Source organism: Natator depressus, chromosome 6, assembly GCF_965152275.1.
Source record: "Natator depressus isolate rNatDep1 chromosome 6, rNatDep2.hap1, whole genome shotgun sequence".
Classification (NCBI taxonomy): Eukaryota; Metazoa; Chordata; order Testudines; family Cheloniidae; genus Natator; species Natator depressus.
The window spans coordinates 7,748,135-7,758,866 of NC_134239.1; positions in this window are offsets into that span (position 1 = coordinate 7,748,135).

Genomic DNA, 10,732 nt, shown 5'->3' on the forward strand with positions numbered 1-10,732 from the left:
CTACATCACCTCCCACCCTCTGCTTTACCAGCACAGCTAGCACCAATACCATGTGTTTCTCTTTCCCATTCCACTTCTTGTGTGTTTTCAAATTGCTTCCCCTCATGGAACATCCTCACCATGCAAGTTCCCCAATGCACCACCCTTTCTTTATTAATAATTAATAATAATAAATAATAATAATAATAAATAATAAATGACTATTCATCGAAAGAAAGAAAGAAATTAGTATTCCTTACATATCCTGCTTTCTTTGTATGTGTCCGTCTTCCTTAGATCATAAGGTCTTTGTATTAGGGAGTGTCCTTACTCTTTCTGTCTAGTAAAGCACACACGATTGGTACTGAACAGATAAATAATGGATACATCACCAAAAAACAAACAAAAAACAAAAGAAAACCCACCTTTGTCATAAAGGTTGGTCTCCTCAGTAAAGTAAGCCATAAAAATTAGGACAAAGGCTACGAAGTCAAGTACTCTCAAGTTAGGAAATACCAGAATGAGTATTGCCCATACAACATTAACTCTGCAATAAATGAGGCAGGGATCCTGCAGACAACAGACTCCTTCAATACACAGCCCCAGAGCAGAGAATTCTGTGCACTGAATAAGGTAGGGGTCGCGAGGGAAAAAAATAACATGGGATCATGTAATTAACGTCTGCATCATCGGGCAAAAGCACAAAAGGACTGAATTAAGGGTGCCAGGGCAACACTTATTTGGACATTTGCTAACCTGAGAATGCTAAACTTTGAAACCTTTTAATCCTTTTTAAAACCTTGACTTTGTATTTCCTAATTATTTGATGGTTTAATTTATTGATGAAAGCTAACCTAAGAAGCGTTAAATGAAGGCTTTTTGGTTTCTTAATTTCCTTCGTTTTTTAATAGAAAGAACATTATATATGTGCTGTTTAAACAATGAAGCTCTTACTCATCTGTTGTTTTCAGTATATATTTTATTGCCATTCTTATCTTTGTGAAGGTCCCTTTTCACCACTCAGTGCTGTGTTGATCAGAGTAGAGAGAGTAATTAAATTAAACTGTATTAAAATAAAACTCATTTTATGCAACTTCAGTATCAGTGAAAGTTCTAAGCTCTACTCCTCAATGTGTAAGAAGCAGATAAACAAAATCCAAGTAAAAGAGCAGGAATTTTGCATCTTATTTTCACTGAGCCTTTACTAAGGAAAGTAGCAAACAATTGCTCTTTGAAAAGAAACACTGTACCGTACCACAGTACAAACCCAAATGAGCCCAGCAGGAGACTGTCCTGCTTCTCCAAATCTGGTCCTGTTTCATTACAAACGTCCTTTCTGTGACGATGTTCTGGTAAGAAGGGGGCAATCAGTTGTCAAAGGTAGCTGTTGCCATGGCAGCCAGGGGGCTAGTCATTCTCCCCAAGTGTGACAAGGAGCTGGCGGCCGGGAGTGCTGAGTGGTGGGTTATCTCTGATGTCACAATGCTTCTGCTCAGGCAGCACCAGTGGGCAGCAAATGTGCAGTGTGTGTGTGTGTCTGTTGGGGGGGGTGGAATAGGCTTTCCCAGTGCTCCCGTTTCCCCAAATTTCCTAAAGAAACCTACAACATAACACCAAATGCACACTAGTGATTGTTCCACACACATGCTAATTAGTAGCTGAAATTTGATTCAAATTCCCGATGGCATGTTTAGAAACCAGTGTTCCAAAACAAGGAGAGACCTTGTAAAACAGAAAATTTGGATGCTCTGGTGTATTTGTGGTTGTGTTAAAATTGAATACTGTGACTTTAAATTTTGGGCACGGTTCCTGGACCTACTTGCATGCTAAGCAGCTCAGTGGGGGCGTAGCAGCAGTCAGTCAGCAGGTACCCAGTGAATTGTGCCTCTCTGTTACAGGCAGAAGCTTACATTCTCTCCCTCTGATTTTTGGGTTCTTATGTGTTATTGTTCTGGTCTTAAGAAACAAATTAGCAAGACATTGCAAACTTCCAGCAAGAATCATTTATGTTTTTCTCTAACTTCTCTGCTTGTGTGCCAGAAAACCTAAAAGACACAATCTCATAAAAAAATGAAATAAAATTCTGCAGCCAAAAGTCCTAACTTCCCCATACTAATTTTCCCCTACTCTTACTGACACCTTCTGGTCAACTGTTAGAAATGGGCCACCCTCATTACCACGACAAAAGTGATTTTTCCTCCCCTGGTATCCTACTCTTAATTGGATTGTCTCGTTGGAACATGTCCATCTCAACGATATTTCGTTTGCTGGGAGTCCCAACCAAAATGGGATAGTGGGGGAGTTCAGAGGTTGTTGTAGGGGGGTCACAGCATTGCCACGCTCACTTCCGTGCTGCCTTCAGACCTGGGCTCTGAGGGCAGCAGCCAAGAATCTTTCTGAAGTTAGAGGAGGTTCTAAGATGTGCGGATGGGTCCCTGCTGCTGAGAGCACCTCAGCTTGGGGCTCCTACCTACTTGTCCCCTGGCAAATTAAGGCAAGGACCAATTTGGGGGCATCCAGAAAAATGGACCCCTGAGCCCCAGAAGGAACTGCAAGAGAAGCCCTGAGCCCCAGCTGCAGATGCCGGGCAGACACCCAGAGTGCCGACAGCAGTGGGGAGGGGCATGAGAGTCCTGAGCTCAGCACCCCAGCCACGGGGTTCAGAAGCCCTGAGCCCAGACACCCAGAGACGTGGCTGGAGCAGAAGTTGCCAAGGCCAAACCCGTGAGCCCAACGCCGGGCTGATGCAGTGCACTCACTTCTGCATGCCTCTGGTGCATCTGATATCCCCAGCCCACCAGACAAACAGCTAGGAGGCCCCTACTGGGTTCTCCTGGCTGGAGGGATCCCAGCAGGATAGGGAGATCGGATTTCAGGGGGCAGGGCTACTTCGATCTCGCCAAGAAAGGCACAACAAGAACCAACAGCTGTCAGTTAAAGCCAGAGAAATTCAAATGAGAAGTAAGGCACACATTTTTGACAGTGAGGGAGACTAACCACTGGAACAAACAGAAAAGGAGGACTTGTGGCACCTTAGAGACTAACACATTTATTTGAGCATAAGCTTTCGTGAGCTACAGCTCACTTCATTGGATGCATTCAGTGGAAAATACATTGGGGAGATTTATATGCACAGAAAACATGAAACAATGGGTGTTACCATACGCACTGTAAGGAGAGTGATCAGGTAAGGTGAGCTATTACCAGCAGGAGAGCAGGGGGAGAAAAAACCTTTTGTAGTGATAATCAAGGTGGGCCATTTCCAGCAGTTGACAAAACCGTCTGAGGAACAGCGGGTTGGGGGGGGGATAAACATGGGGAAATAGTTTTACTTTGTGTAATGACCCATCCACTCCCAGTCTATATTCAAGCCTAAATTAATTGTATCCAGTTTGCAAATTAATTCCAATTCAGCAGTCTCTCATTGGAGTCTATTTTTGAAGTTTTTTTGTTGAAGACTTGCCACTTTTAGGTCTGACCAAAAGAGTGACCAAAGAGATTGAAGTGTTCTCCAACCAGTTTTTGAATGTTATAATTCTTGATGTCTGATTTGTGTCCATTTATTCTTTTACATAGAGACTGTCCAGTTTGGCCAATGTACATGGCAGAGGGGCATTGCTGGCACATGATGGCACATATCACATTGGTAGATGTGCAGGTGAATGAGCCTCTGATACAGTGTGGCTGATGTGATTAGGCCTTATGTTGGTGTCCCCTGAATAAATATGTGGACACAGTTGGCAATGGGCTTTGTTGCAAGGATAGGTTCCTGGGTTAGTGGTTCTGTGGTGTGGTGTGTGGTTGCTGGTGAGTATTTGCTTCGGGTTGGGGGGCTGTCTGTAAGCAAGGACTGGCCTGTCTCCCAAGATCTGTGAGAGTGATGGGTCATCCTTAAGGATAGGTTGTAGATCCTTGATGATGCGTTGGAGAGGTTTTAGTTGGGGGCTGAAGGTGATGGCTAGTGGCGTTCTGTTATTTTCTTTGTTGGGCCTGTCCTGTAGTAGGTAACTTCTGGGTACTCTTCTGGCTCTGTCAATCTGTTTCTTCACTTCAGCAGGTGGGTATTGTAGTTGTAAGAATGCTTGATAGAGATCTTGTAGGTGTTTGTCTCTGTGTGAGGGGTTGGAGCAAATGCGGTTGTATCGTAGAGCTTGGCTGTAGACAATGGATCGTGTGGTGTGGTCTGGATGAAAGCTGGAGGCATGTAGGTAAGCATGGCGGTCAGTAGGTTTCTGGTATAGGGTGGTGTTTATGTGACCATCCCTTATTAGCACCGTAGTGTCCAGGAAGTAGATCTCTTGTGTGGACTGGTCCAGGCTGAGGTTGATGGTGGGATGGAAATTGTTGAAATCATGGTGGAATTCCTCAAGGGCTTCTTTTCCATGGGTCCAGATGATGAAGATGTCATCATATAGCGCAAGTAGAGTAGGGGCGTTAGGGGACGAGAGCTGAGGAAGCGTTGTTCTAAGTCAGCCATAAAAATCTTGGCATACTGTCGGGCCATGCGGATACCCATGGCAGTGCCACTGATTTGAAGGTATACATTGTCCCCAAATGTGAAATAGTTATAGGTGAGGACAAAGTCACAAAGTTCAGTCACCAGGTTTGCCATGACATTCTCGGTGATACTGTTCCTTATGGCTTGTAGTCCATCTTTGTGTGGACTGTTGGTGTAGAGGGCTTCTACATCCATAGTGGCCAGGATGGCCTTTTCTGGAAGATCACCGATGGATTGTAGTTTCCCCAGGATGTCGGTAGTGTCTCGAAGATAGCTGGGAGTGCTGGTAGCGTAGGGCCTGGGGAAGGGGTGGATTCTCTGTTTCCTGGTATCCTCACATCACAACTGGTTATCATTCTGGAAGGTGCCATGGCACCTTTTTGTGAATTACAAGCAATTGGGCTTAATATGGTGGTAAGCGTGTGAAATTTCATAGCCAGTGAAATAGAGGCCGGATTAGGAGATCAAATAGTTTCACAACCGATGCCTCTATGAAAAACTCAGTGTGGGGTGAAGCATAGACTCTGCTGTTTTACTGGGTGGCCTGCTTGCTCCCCAGAATGAATAATGAGCAAGTGGGGTGATCCAGGGTGCAGCTCAAACATCCAGCCGGGCTGGCCAGGGGCAGACATCAGGCCTGCAAGGGAAAGGTGAGTGTGGCAGTGACTTCACAAAGGCCTTTGGCAGGAACTCAGCCTATTGGGCAAAGATGATGAGGCGGGTGTGACCCCACAGAGCTCCCTTGACAACAGCCCGGCAGGACAGGGATTCGGGGCAGGAGGAACCTCGGAGACCCTTGTAGCCTTGCTGCAGCAAGCCTCCTTCTCGCGGTCTCTCGGTGAGGACCAAGAGACGGTTGGCGTGGAGGAGATTCTCTGGGATTGTTTTCATTACTGTATTGATTGTGTGGAAAGAAATCATCATCTGCATAGAAGGTAAGAAAAAATATAGGCTCTAAGTAGAAGATGGGGGACTCTATCCTAGCAGATTCAAAGGCATCCCCACCCTCCCAGTGAAAAAGTTTTTCCTAATATCCAAGCCTTCCACACTGCAACTTGAGATCATTGCTCCTTGTTCTGTCATCTGCCAGCTCTACGAATTTCATGAGAATCAATCTTTCATTAGGAAAATAATTCAAAAAGACAAAGACAAAAAACGTGAAGTGAAATCAATCCATCCTGATCTTCAGTGTCTGGGGGGGTGTGGGCCTCGGAGGCCAGACTGAGACCCTCATTGGCTAGGGACACCCAGGAAGCCAGTAAAAAAATTCCAGTCTTCTTAGCAACCAAGCCTCCATAATCCAAGGAACACCTGAGGGCTGCGGGAGACAGAGGAGTGCTGAGACTGTCTAACTCATGATTGAAAATACAGAGATGTGTTATTGTCTTTGGATGGGGGACAAGTATCAAATCCGTTGGGGTTCTTGCCCCAAACAACAATCACCCATTGTCCTTTAGAGCACAAGGGCTTGAACATGCCTGACGTGCTCAAATCTCTTGCCTGCTAGGACTTAGAGAATTTTCTCCATCTCTATGATACAGAGGGAAAGAGAAAAGAAGTGACCTCTCTTTGGTCACACACCAAGGTCATGCTGGAGCTAGAAAGAGAAGCATAAGAAAAAAAGTTGTATGAAAATGTTTTGCATTTAAAACTGATTTCTTAAACAAAGGAAATTTGAAATGTGGTTAGTGAACTAAAATGATACGTTCTGGTTTCCACGTGTTTCTAGATTTATGAACTAGTATATCCATCCCCTCACACCTAGTTTTTATCCATAGATTGAGGGAGGAAAAGAAGTTTGCCTGTTTTGTGAACTCCCAGTGGCTTTCTTGAATTTCAACAAACGAGTCATTGAACTGAACTCTTTGAATGAACTGAAAAGAAGACAATATTTTCTGCACCTTCCAAGGAAGCTATTGCTGTCCAAAGCTGGGTTAGCATTTCAGCCAACTTTGCTTCTAGGGCTTTAGCTATCACGTCAGTGGTGTGACTCTCTCAAAAACTAGGCAGTGAACATGTTCCACTTCATGTTATTTTTTCCTCTTCTATTTAAATGATTTAAGAGATTGTCATAAATTTCGCCCTTAATTTAAAATAGATGGTTTTTTTTGTCAAGCTGGGCCTTACAAATCTCTAAGGATGAAGAGTCCACCACCTCCATAGGTCACACTCAGGGCCAGGGAGAGTGGGAATAGAAGAAAATCACCAATGAAAGCCAGGAGTCCAGACTCCCAACCCCCTGCCTCAGTCATGACAACAGGTCACACTCAGAGCCAGGGAGACTGGGAATCGAGTCCCGCTGGCACTTCCCAGCTCTGGAAGGGAGTGTTCCTCTAGTGGTTAGTGCGGGAGCCTGGCCAAAGGCTCCATCCCCGGCTCTATCCCTGACTCCCTCGGCGACCCTGAGGCAGTGGCTTCTCCTGCCCAGGCCTCTGTTTCCCTCACTGGGGCTGGGGACACTCCCCTACAGCCCTTGGGTCGTCACTCTTCAGGAATGTGCGTGAGGTACGAGGAGACCTGGAGATGGGAGGTGTGCTGCTGGCCATAGGTCAGTGTTGTGAACCCCCGGTTGCCAGGCTGAGTTTATCCATCCCCTGACAATAAAACATCATCTTGTTTTCACAGCCACTTTCGATCTCCAGGCTTCTACTCCCTGCTCTGCTGGCAGGGCATTGGGCAGCACCCTTTCCAGTCCACCTGGGTGCAGGAGATCAAGGAGGAGGGCAAGAGACTCGGCCTCAGTGAGTATCTGCCACCCAGCGCTTTCCCATCTAGAGCAAGTGAGTGGAGTTCTCCAGAGCCATCCCCAGTGTGGTGGGAATGGGCCAGCAAGAGGACCCCCAGCCCTTCCCTTGCAGGAGATTGTTTCCCACGTCGAGAGTCTTCGGGGAGGGCAGAACCTGCCAGGTGCTGAACACCCACAACCGCAATCAGTGAAATCAGTGGGAACTGAGGGTGACTCCTCCCTCCCAGCATTGGCACCTTGTGAAAAAAAAAAATATCGCTGCTGACTGTCCGGGTGCTGCTCTTTCCCTGGCCTGGGAGGGAGCGGGGCCTTCTGGGATGGAGGGAGCTTCTTGTCCAAACTAACAGAGAGCCTCACTGCTCTGAAAGGACGAGACTCCCCTGGTGTCACAGGGCCCCAGGGGTGAGGGGGAAGGTTGGGAGTGGCCTGTGCTGTGACCTGCTGCAAGTGGATGTGGACGGCAGCCCCCGTGCCCTGGGGTGGGGTGTGTGGTGAGGAGAAATTGCCTCAGCAGAGGGGAGGTGGACGGAGGAACAGGCAGGCACATTAATGAGAGGCTGCCTTGAACCCAGACTCATGGCTGCTCCCCACTGATTCCCAGGATGCAGCAACTGAGGCGGATGCTGAGGAGGAAGGCCGGGCTGGTGGCTCCGGAGCCAGTAGGGAGCAGCGGCCGGCTTTCCCAGGAGGAGAGCGGCCCCTCTGTCCCCGCGGGCGGGGAAGAGGCTAGTGGCCAGGCGAGGAGGAGGAGCTCCCTGGCTTTCTGGAGGAGGAGGAAGACACCAGCTCCCTTAGCATGCCCTGAGGCCCCTTCTGGTCCCAAATGGAGGTGGCCCAGGCTGATGCTATGTAGGAGGGACCCAGGAGAGGGTGGGAGCCTGGGAAGGCGGCTCTGCAGCTTCCTTTACAGGAAGCAGAGGAGCCAGGAGCCGCGCCCCAGTGCCCAACCGGAGCCATCCACCAGCCTGGCCACTGAGGAGCCCCCAGCCAGCCCAGAGCAGGAGCTGGGCGACTCTGGCACGGGGACCAGCAGCTCCTCCTTCTCCCGAGGGGCCAGCAGCCCCTCCGTGGGGTCTGAGAGCCCTGAGGCTGAAGGCTCCCTCTGTGCAGGTAAGGGGAGACCCACGGGACAGGGGGGAGGACAGGGGTAGTGGGGGACTAGTAACACCCTGTCAAGGTTTCTTCCCTACTCTGAACTTTACGGTACAGAGGTAGGGACCTGCATGAAAGACCCCAAGCTTATTTTTACCAGCTTAGGTTAAAAAAAAGACTTTCCCAAGGTATAAACTTTGCCTTGTCCTTGAACAGTCTGCTGCCACCACGAAGCGTTTTAAACAAAGAACGGGGAAAGAGACCACTTGGAGATGTTTTTCCCCAAAATATTTCCCCAAGCCCTACACCCCCTTTCCTGGGGAAGGCTTCATAATAATTTTTACCAATTGGTACAGGTGAACACAGACCCAAAGCCTTGGATTTTAAGAACAATGAAAAATTAATTAGGTTTTTAAAAGAAGAATTTTAATTAAAGAAAAGGTAAAAGAATCACCTTTGTAAAATTAGGATGGTAAATACCTTACAGGGTAATTGGATTTAAAACAGAGAATTTCTTTAGGCAAAACCTTAAGTTACAAAAAGACACAAAAACAGGAATATACATTTCCTTCAAAGTTAGTAACAGCCCGTTTGTTGAGCCATTTATGAAACAGATTTGTTATTTGGTTTACATAAGCCACATTAGTTTAGGCCTTTTTTTAAGGGTTTGAAATTTTACTTTGTAAATTTTAGGTCTAACTTGAAATTGGCGATTTGGCTGTATTGTGGTACAAATCGCCTGTAATATCTGGCCAAGCCTAAGAAGGATTGGACCCGGTTTTTTTTTTTTTTTTTTTTTTTTACTTTGGGACAGGCCACTTTTGGATAGCATTCACTTTGGCTTGTAGGGGGTTGATAGGTTCTTGACCCACCTGATGTGCAAGGTGAGCTACTCTGTTTAGGCCTATTTGACACTTTTTAGTCTTAACAGTTAGTTTTGCCTCCCTTATGCGATTGAAGACTTTTTGTAGATGTTCCAGGTGTTTTGCCCAGGATTCCAAAAATATGGCCACATTGTCAAGGACTGCGACTGCACATTTTTCCAATTCCGCTAGGAGACCATCTACAAGTTTTTGGAAGGTGGCAGGTGCATTCTGCAGCCTGAAAGAGAGCACATTAAATTCATACAGCCCGACATGTGTGATGAAGGCTGACCTTTTCTTGGCGGATTTATTTAGCGGTACCTGCCAGTACCCCTTGGTTAAGTCCAAGATAGGGATGAACTGGGCCCATCCCAGTTTCTTCAATAGTTTATCTGTTCATGGCATTGGATAGTTGTTTGGGAGCGTTACAGCATTTAGCTTATGGTAGTCCATGCAAAAACATATTTCCCCATTTGGGTTGGGAACTAGAACCACTGGAGATGCCCATGCACTGCCAGAGGGGCGGATTACACCCATTTGTAGCATATCCTGGATCTGCCATTCTATAGCAGTTTAGCTTGAGGAGACACCCGGTAAGGTTGGGCTCTAATTGGGTGAGCATTACCTGTGTCAATGGAGTGGTATGCCCATTCAGTCAGTCCTGAGGTGGCTGAGAACGTCGGCGTGTAGCTAGTGCACAGCTCCTTGATTTGCTGTCACTGCATATGCCCAAGGGTCATGGAGAGGTTTACCTTTTCCACACTACCATCACTTTTTCCTTTGTACTAGACACCTTTAGGCCACTCAGCGTTATCTCCTCCCTGGGCTGTAAACCGACAAATCTTTAATTCTTTGGAATAAAAGGGCTTTAGAGAATTAATATGGTACACCTTAGGCTTTCGGTTGGAGGTGGGGAATGCTATGAGATAATTAACAGCTCCCAGGAGCTCTTGGACCATTAATGCCCCTTCCCACAACGCTTTTATTATGTGGGCCTAGAGTGCCTTCAAGACCATGACCTAGTCCCCTACATTGAAGGAACGCTTTCTGGCATGTTTATCACACCAGGCTTTTTGCTCTTTTTGAGCATCCTGTAGGTTTTCTTTAGCAAGGGCTAAAGAGGTTCGGCAGGTGTTTTGTAGGTTGGTTACAAAGTTCAGAATGTTAGTTCCTGGAGAAGGTATAAACCCCTCCCATTGCTGCTTTACCAACTGTAATGGCCCCTTAACCTCGTGGCCATATACAAGTTCAAATGGTGAAAACCCTAAACTGGGATGTGGTACAGCTTTGTAGGCAAAGAGCAACTGCTGCAACACTAGGTCCCAATTATTGGAGTGCTTATTTACAAATTTACGTATTATGGCCCCCAAAGTTTCATTAAACTTCTCCACCATGACATTTGTTTGATGGTGGTAAGGAGTGGCAACCAAGTGGTTCACCCCATGAGCTTCCCAAAGGCATTCCATAGTTCCTGCCAGGAAATTAGTTCCTGCATCTGTAAGGATGTTGGAGGGCCAACTTACCCTGGCAAAAATGTCTGCTAGTGCCTGGCAC